The sequence below is a fragment of the Silene latifolia genome, chromosome 8 (genome assembly GCF_048544455.1).
Source record: "Silene latifolia isolate original U9 population chromosome 8, ASM4854445v1, whole genome shotgun sequence".
NCBI lineage: Eukaryota > Viridiplantae > Streptophyta > Magnoliopsida > Caryophyllales > Caryophyllaceae > Silene > Silene latifolia.
Genome location: NC_133533.1, coordinates 103635682 through 103644685, shown reverse-complemented (window position 1 = coordinate 103644685; position 9004 = coordinate 103635682).

Genomic DNA, 9004 nt, shown 5'->3' with positions numbered 1-9004 from the left:
ACAGTATCTGCCTCCTTAACAGCAGTAGGAGGGTCACTAAACAACACATAATCAATTTCTAGTTGTTCAAAAAACATGAGCAATTTTTGTGACCAGCGTTTGTAGTTATTACCATCTAGTCGTTTAAGCTTAGTCAAATCAGGAAGGATTTTGGACAAAACAGATGACATTGTTATAGCAATATGAAATAGTTTTCAAATTGTAATTCAAGATATTGCAGTAACAATGAAAAAAATTAAAGGAATAGGAAGATATAACCCAAATTGTAGTGCCGTGGTTAGAAAGCCACTGCCTTGAAAACTATTTCGGTACGACCGTGGTGGCGATCAACAAATTACCAGTAGTTCCCCAAGGATTTACACTACTACCTCTGTCAGACACGCCCACTCGAGCCTGAGAGACCTGGAATGATTGTATAAACAGTACCCAAGAACTTTGAGAGAAAGAGAGAAAGATGAGAGAAAATGTTGTGAGTTGTTGTGTGTTTCTGAGTGCAGTAGGGGCTCCTATTTGTAGCCAAAAAGATCAGAAGTAGGAGCCAAAAACTTCCCTCTGGAAGTCAACAGTTAAGGCTAGAAGTGGGGAGTAAAAAACACACCCACTAACAGTCATTGACTGACTGATTCAGCACATGTGTAAATGAACTTGGACAGTTCAGTTACTACACAACGAAACAGAACAGACCCGGTCCAAAAAGATAGGCATAGCCGGCCGTAGGCGAATCCCAAATCACGAAGCTGGATCCGGATCCAGATCCAGGCCGGGTTCGGGCACAGGCATGGCGTGCACGCGTGTGCGAGCTGAGTTAAGCACCTCACAAGCCTCTACAAAAGGCTCCCTTTATCCATTATTGATAAGGAAAGGAGTGAGGGTATATATAAACCCATAAAACACTCTTTCCCTTATCAATGTGGGATAATTGGAAACATTTTACATGGCTTCAAAAGCCCCTATTTCCAACAATTTGAGACGGAATTTAATAAGCAAACGATTTCTCATTCATCATCACTCAATTGTTCCGATTTCCAACTCTTCCAACTAATTATCCGATAACATAATTAAAACATGTTAATTAAGGAATATTTGAGAGACATTTCACTAATTAACACATGTAATATCCAATTTCACCCAATTGAAATTAATTGTAACAACATGCTTAAAACTCTTCGTTTAAGTTTAAGACAACATCCAACAACAATATTCAAGCAAGAAACATGAATAAACATGTAAAGTTACCAACTTCATCAATTAAAAGACTATTCTCTAACAAGTAAAACACATAATTGATATAATACCGAGTAACCTATCACCATTACCTTTTCGCACTTCAGATCTTCAATTCGACAAGTCCGAGTCCTCAAGGCTGGCTTCCTACACAACAACTTTCAAGAAATGAGTGAATTATTCTAACCCTGACAAAGTTTTTGAAAGTCAAAGAAAGAATATATCTTTCTTACTTAGAAAGAAGGAGGGCGAGACAAGGAGAAGAATATTGAGAAAATGGTGGGATTTGGTTGAGAAATCGATAAGTTATGGTAGATTTAAGTTTTACAAGTGAAGGGTTTCAATGGTAACTTGTTGGAGAGAAAAATTTAGAAAATAGGATGAAGAAGGAGGTGTTAAGGAAGGGTTTTGATGTAGAGAAGGAAGGAATCCAATAACAAGTATATGCCCAAATAACTCAACTTGAGTCGGAATGACTAAAAACTCGACTTGACACTAATTATACGTCCTAAATGGCCAAGATGGTCATTATTATTATTATTATTATTATTATTATTATTATTATTATTATTATTATTATTATTATTATTATTATTATTTTATTATTTTTTTTTACAAGAAAGATATTTCTCATATATATCAAACAAGGTATACATGAGTGAGTTCTTACAAAAGCCACCACTAGAACAAGACAACCAACAATCTAATTAGTTAAAGCCTCTAAAACTTCCTCATGAACACCTATCTTTGACCCATGCAAGAGTAAAGTGTGAACAATGAAATGAATTTCTCGAAGTATTGTAGTAGTGTCCCTTTCCACCCCATCAAAAATTCTTCTGTTTCGCTCTCCCCAAATATAGTAAACACTGGTTGATATGCAGCAGCTCAACCACTTAGCTTTCCATTTCCTCCTCAGTCTGAGTTTATGAGTCCAAACAAGCAGGTTAATGAGCTGGTTGGACAGAACCGTTACCCTAGTCCAGCATTGCGGAGAATGAAGAACAGCAACAGAATAAGGGCAATGTAAAAATAAGTGTCTAACGGTTTCTGCACTGCACTTACAGAGAGGACATCTGTTAACTAGGCATAAGCCACGTTGAATAATAAGATCAGTGGTGGCAAGCTTCCTCTAAACTGCTAACATAAGGACAATTTTCTGCTTAGGTAGGAGTAGACATCCCAGAACAGCCTTGTAACACAATTTGGCATAGCCAGGAGATCGCAGAAGGTGATAGGCCTGTCTAACAGAAAACTTATCCTTAGGAGAGCATTTAGCCAGGGCTATTTTTACAGCAGATAAGGATCTTATTTTACTCAGGAGGGTGTCTTTAACCTGAATCACTCCTCTGAGACTTTCAGAGTAGTAGTCTTCAACAGAGAGGTCCCAAATAGAACAGTGGTCAAGATAATATCTGGATACCCAAATAGACCAAATAGAGCATGTACCCCTGTCAAGGTGTCAGAGCCATTTTAGCATACAAGCCTGATTCCAAGCAGTGATGTCCTTAATTTGGAAGCCACCCTCAGACCAGGGAGCACAAATACTTTGCCAACTCCCCCAAACCATCTCTTTGCTTGTCCTCAAGCAAAGCATCACACAATACAAAAGGCAATCATACAAATGGCGAATAAACAACTCAGAGCTAATGTTTAATGCACATACAAATCCCAAGCTATCCATACCGGTAACAAAGTAATGACAAAAGTGTACCAATAAAACAAATTCAAAGGTACGGGAAATAGAAAACGTAGCTCAAGTCTCAAGTCACCATACTATAGACAAATGCCAAATACCTTTCGATCTTGTAAGACAAATTAGTCGGATTCTCGCGGATTTCACTCATGCACTCATAAGTATATAGGGTGAGTTATATGTGAAGATAGAAAGAAGTAGAAACAATCACTCAACTTATGAAACATGCATGCAATCTAATGTGATAGAGATTTCCCCAACTAATATGCAATCACATATGTAGACAAAAGTACATTTATCAAAGACAATAAGGGTGACAAATGGGTTAAAGGGATAGAAATGGTTTGTGCCTAAGCACGTTATGGATATGTGGAGCTAAGACGGTAGTCGCAGCGCTAAACCAAAACCAATTCTATGATAAATAAATGAATACAACCCATCTAGAGAAATTATCTCAACCTTACAACACATGAGAGCTAACAAACTACTCTCCAATTATGCATTAGACTCTAACAACCATCCTTTTGATCCTTGACAAAACCAAATGAAGCAATCTCTTTTCTTTTCTTTTCTCTTTTTTTTCGATTTTTTCTTTCTTTCTTTTTCTTTCTTTCTTTTTCTCTTTCTTTTGCTTCATATCTTTCTTTTCCAACACAAGTATATAACACAATTTCTAAATAATGATCTTGCTATACCCACATGGCAACAATAAGTCCCAACCCAACCATAATAGCAAAATAAATATGATAAACAATCAACTGCGACTGTCCCGAAAAGGTAGGCAAATTCTTGGATTGTAGCTCATAGGATGTAATTTAAGATTGGCTACAAGGGTTCAAACGGGCTAACAAAAGGTAATGTAAGGCTTATTTGAACGGTAAGAACCGCCTATCCACATGTACTTAGTCAAATGAAAGCAATAAAAGCATCAAGAAATCAATGTCACACTTAGGCAGTTTGATATTACATATTCCACAAGGAGAACCACACTCAAGCCTAATTGACAAATGAGACCAGTTTATTGATGTTCCTGGCCTAGGAAGCTCTATAGACCTCAGAATTTAAGTAGTTTACCAACATAATTGTGTCAAATCTAATCAATATAAGGCATGTCAATATGGTTAAGACTTTAATTATGAGCTTTGTTTTCATGGCTAACGAGTCAAAACAATGTACATGAACAACTAGATGGGATTAAAATGCAAAAACAATGCAATTTGACATCATAGTTATTTAATTCACCAAGACTCAACTCAAAACAAAAGAAAAACATGTTTTTGTGTTTTATAAATTTTTTAATTTTTATGTATTTTTGATATAATAGCACACAACATAAATAAAAAGCACACAACATAATAAAAGACCCTCCCCCAAACCTAAATGTCACAGTGTCCTCATTGTGATGCCTACATCATAGTAATCACATATAAATCCAGAAACCTAGAGGATAACAACTAACAAAAGGAATGGAAAAGAAATAGTTAATACAATAAAAGAAGGTACAAGGGAAGAGAATACCGAGTAAGAGCTAAGAATTCCCCCAAATTAGCTGCAAAAATAGGGGGAAAATCATCAACCGTGCAATTTCACATCAAGTCAGCTACGAAATAAACCCAAAAACGTGGTTACTCGATCGAGCCTCGTCTTACTCGATCGAGGAACCATCTGGACGAGCAACTTCCTGCATTTAAAATAAATGCGCACACAAATCATAATCAATACAAGTTAAAGCTCTTAACAATAAATCAAAAAGTAGCACATGTGCTACACACAAGCATAAGTAGCACCAATAAATAGTCCAAGCAAAGAATAAAAACAATGAAAGATGTCCTGGCTCATCAAACTCAAAGTCTAATATAAAATATGAGCAATGTCCATTGTTCTTTGAGTCATCCTCTTGAGGAATGAGGTAAGGCACTTTGTCTATCATAGAAGCTTCATAAAACACTCTAACTAACTCCTCTCTAAAAATTTTAGCTTCTATAGCATCCAATTCAGCTTTTATGTCAACATTCTCATTACAGCTGTAAACCATCTCAAGGGGAGGATCATCTCCATAAATCAGCTTCTCTATCTCATCCACTTCCTTGCTCCATGTATATGACACAACAGCAGGGGTGTCATGTGGATTCATGTCAAAACATAAAGCAAGACAATCATCAAAAGTAGGATCAAGAGCATTAATCATATGACAAGAAGCTTTTAAATCAGGAGGACGTTTTAAAGTATTATCGAGAACAAATCTAATAGTGTCATCCCCAACTCTTAGTGTCAGACTACCATCCCTAACATCTATGAGTGCCCCTGCAGTGTGAAGGAATGGTCTACCAAGAATGATGGGTACTTGAGAGTCCTCAGCCATATCCATAACAATAAAGTCAACTGGAATAAAATACTTCCCTACTCTAACGGGAACACCGTCTAAGACACCCATAGGTTTCTTTAAAGATCTGTCGGCCATTTTTAAAGTCATATTAGTGATACGGAGTTGACTTATATTTAACTTTTTACATATTAAATATGGCATGACACTAACACTAGCCCCTAAATCACAAAAGGCTCTATCAATAGCTATACTACCAATATGACAAGGAATAGAAAAACTCCCTGGATCCTTAAGCTTTGGTGGTGAGTTAGCTTGTAATGCGGCCGCGCACTCCTGAGTAAATGCTACTGTCTCCACTTCATCAAAAGACCGTTTCTTTGATAAGATTTCTCTTAAAAATTAGCATACGCCGGCACTTGAGTTACCAATTCAGTAAATGCCACTGTCACTTGAAGATTTTTCACTACCTCCATAAACCTTCCAAATTGCTTGTCCAACTTAGACTTTTGTTGATGATGCGGAAAAGGTAGTGCAATAGTAATCGGCTCGGCTTTCTTCGCTTTAGAATCAACTTTTGAAACATCGTCAACGACCATGGAGGTTCCTCGATCGAGCCCCGATGACACTCGATCGAGTACTGAAGTCCTCGATTGAGCCTGATGCTACTCGATCTAGGAACCTTGGCAGATTCGCTGTTTTGATTTTTCTCGCTTTTATTCTCAGCTCGTTTTTCAACTTTGTCAACTTGTTTTTCATCATTACTTAGCTCCAAATTTCCCAATCCCTTAGGATGCATGTAGGGAACCTCATCTTTATTAGTGGGCATGTCTGGACCGTTATAAGAAGTACCACTCCTCAAAGAAATTGCATTAACTTGCTCATGAGCTTGTTTACCTTGAGGAGGAAGACCAGACTGTTTTGATGGATTTTGAGCCGCCATTTGAGCAACTTGAGTATCCAACATCTTATTATGGGCCATAAGTTCAGAGATTTGAGCCGTTTGCTTTTGTTGCATCATCAAAGTTTGTTGCAATAGAGCTTTTAACTCCGAAACCTCATTACTTTGAGCCTGAGGAGGAGGTTGACATTGTTGAAAACCTCCTTGATTTGGTCTTTGATAACCTCCTTATGGCTGATTACCACAATTTGGAGGAATAATATAGGTACCTTGTGGAGGAGCTTGAAAGAAGTTAGAATATGGTGTACCTTGCTTGAAAGATTGGAAGGCATGAACTTGCTCAATAGTACTCATACATTTGGCCGTAGTGTGGCCATCTATCCCACATCTCTCGCACGACACTTCTTGTTGAACCATATGAACCATTTCTTGCTTACCCAAAGACTGAGTAGTCTTCAATTCGGCTATTTGAGCCGTTAGAGCCTCCAGTTGTGCTGCAATAGCACTATCTGTACCACTTCCTCTTTTACTTCCCCTGGGGTTACCATACTCAGCTGTGTGAGTAGCTATTTAATCAATCAACTTCCAAGCATTACAATCATTAGTGTTATCTTGGAATCTCCCGTTAGCAGCTGAATCAAGTAAGGCTCTATGATCATCATACAACCCGTTGTAAAACTGGTTGCAAAGGAACCAAATCTCAAATCCATGGTGGGGGACGGACCGAACTAGTCTTTTGAACCGTATCCAAGCTTCATTAAAATCCTCAGTAGGACCCTGTTTAAAACTTGTAATCTGACTTCTTAATGCATTAGTCTTCTGTGGAGGAAAATACCTCTTGTAGAATGCAAGAGCTAATGAAGTCCAGTTGGTAATTGCGTCGGCCTCCATATCTAAGTCCTTTAACCACTAAGCTGCATCATCTTTCAAAGAAAAGGGAAATAAAGTCTGCTTGACCTGATCTTGAGACACCCCAGCTGTTAAAGGAATAGAACAACAATAAGTAACGAATTTCTCCATATGCTTTGCAGGGTCCTCTCCTGGTATTCCTCCAAATTAATTCCTCTCTATCAAGCTTATGTAAGAAGGCTTGATCTCAAAAGTTCCCTTATCAGCGGTAGGGAGCTTGAAGCCTTTAGGAATTGAAGTGACCGGGGGTTCGGAGTGACTTGCTAATGTAGGCATCTTTGGTGTTGTAGAAGTCACAGCTGCAGAAATAAGTGTATCCTCTTCTAAGGATGAATCTTCTGCAAAATTATACTGCTCGTAGTCAAGTGTACTTAAGTCTTCCACTTGACTTACTTCTCTTTAAAATTTTCGTCTGTAGCGAAAAGTCTTTTCTAGCTCGGGATCAAAAGGTATAATCTCTAACCTTTTAGACCTGGGCATACACGAAAACAACAAGAAAAGATAAAACTGTCTCAAGGAACTGATGCTCCCTGAGACAAAAGACAAAAATAAACATAAACAAACAGAAAAATTGTTGCCTCCCCGGCAACGGCGCCAAATTTGATAAGGTTATTTTCAGTTGTTTGCCTTAATCAAAATAAATCCTAGCTTAGTACTAACAAAATAGTTAGCGGTAAGTCATGGTCGAATCCATAGGAAGGCGGTGATTATCTAGTTTGTTGATGTTTAGAGTGTCTTAAGGTAACCAATTGTGGGGGTTTGTTTTATTTGATTTCTAACAGCTAATGCAAAGTAAATAAAAGATGAATAAAAATAATATTAAAGAGTCTAGGGATTCGGGTTCACTAGGTAGTCATCAAAGGGTAGGATTTAATTCATTGATTAAGCAATTTATATTGTTGAAAGTCATACGATCGGTTAATTCTGATATGTCTTTTTAGATCTAACTTAACATGCAATCGCTATCATTAAGTCGGTCTAATTCAATTATCGTGGGCTATACTAGTCTTAACCCTGTCAGTGATAATCCTAGTTTATGCGATACTAATTAATCAATTCTGATCAGTAATCAAGTAATTAGAAGTAGAACAATAATTGAACAACAATAGAAAGTGATTTAACAATCAATTCATAATAGCCCCTTTTCTAACAACCTAGATCCCCTTTCACCCTAGATTAAAGGCTTAGCTACTCATACTAATTATAATAGCAACAATAACGATATAATAAAGCATAATTAGGAACATAAAAGATGAACAAGTAATTGAAATAATAATTATTGAAAGATTAGAACAATACCGTAAAATAACAATGTTTAGATCCGGAAGGAAGAACAATGAATATAAACTAAAACTAAGTATTTGAGAGAATTTTCTAGGGTATCTACACTAAACTACTGGAATAAAAGCATAAAATAACCTAGAGTACGAGTTTTGGTATTTATAGTAGTCATAACCGACTTAAGGAAATTTGCGGAATATTATGGAAACAAGTGGTTCCTCAATCGAGCCTAGGTACACTCGATCGAGGCACCAATTTTTAGATACCCCAATTCTCGACATTGCGAATTTAATTGTTTATGGAGGTTCCTCAATCGAGCCCTAGGTGTACTCGATCGAGTGTGAAGTTCCTCGATCGAGCCTCACTGTACTCGATCGAGGCATCAGTTTCCTGCTTCGCGCACTGAACTTCAAACGGCCGCCATTTCTTCGTCGCTTGTCAGAAACAAGAGATTTTCACGGCGTTGGAAAGCTAAGAAGATAATATTTCACATACATTTGTAATCACTTGAAAATCAGTTGTAGAACTCGAGATATGGTTATTCAAATTAGGTACTTGTAATAAGAAGCTCTTTTCTTCGTGTTTTCTTCTTAACTTCTCTTCCTTCATTCTTATGGATTCTCGTGCCATGCTTCGTGTATCCCTTCATACCCACTCCCTGATGCCCATTTCA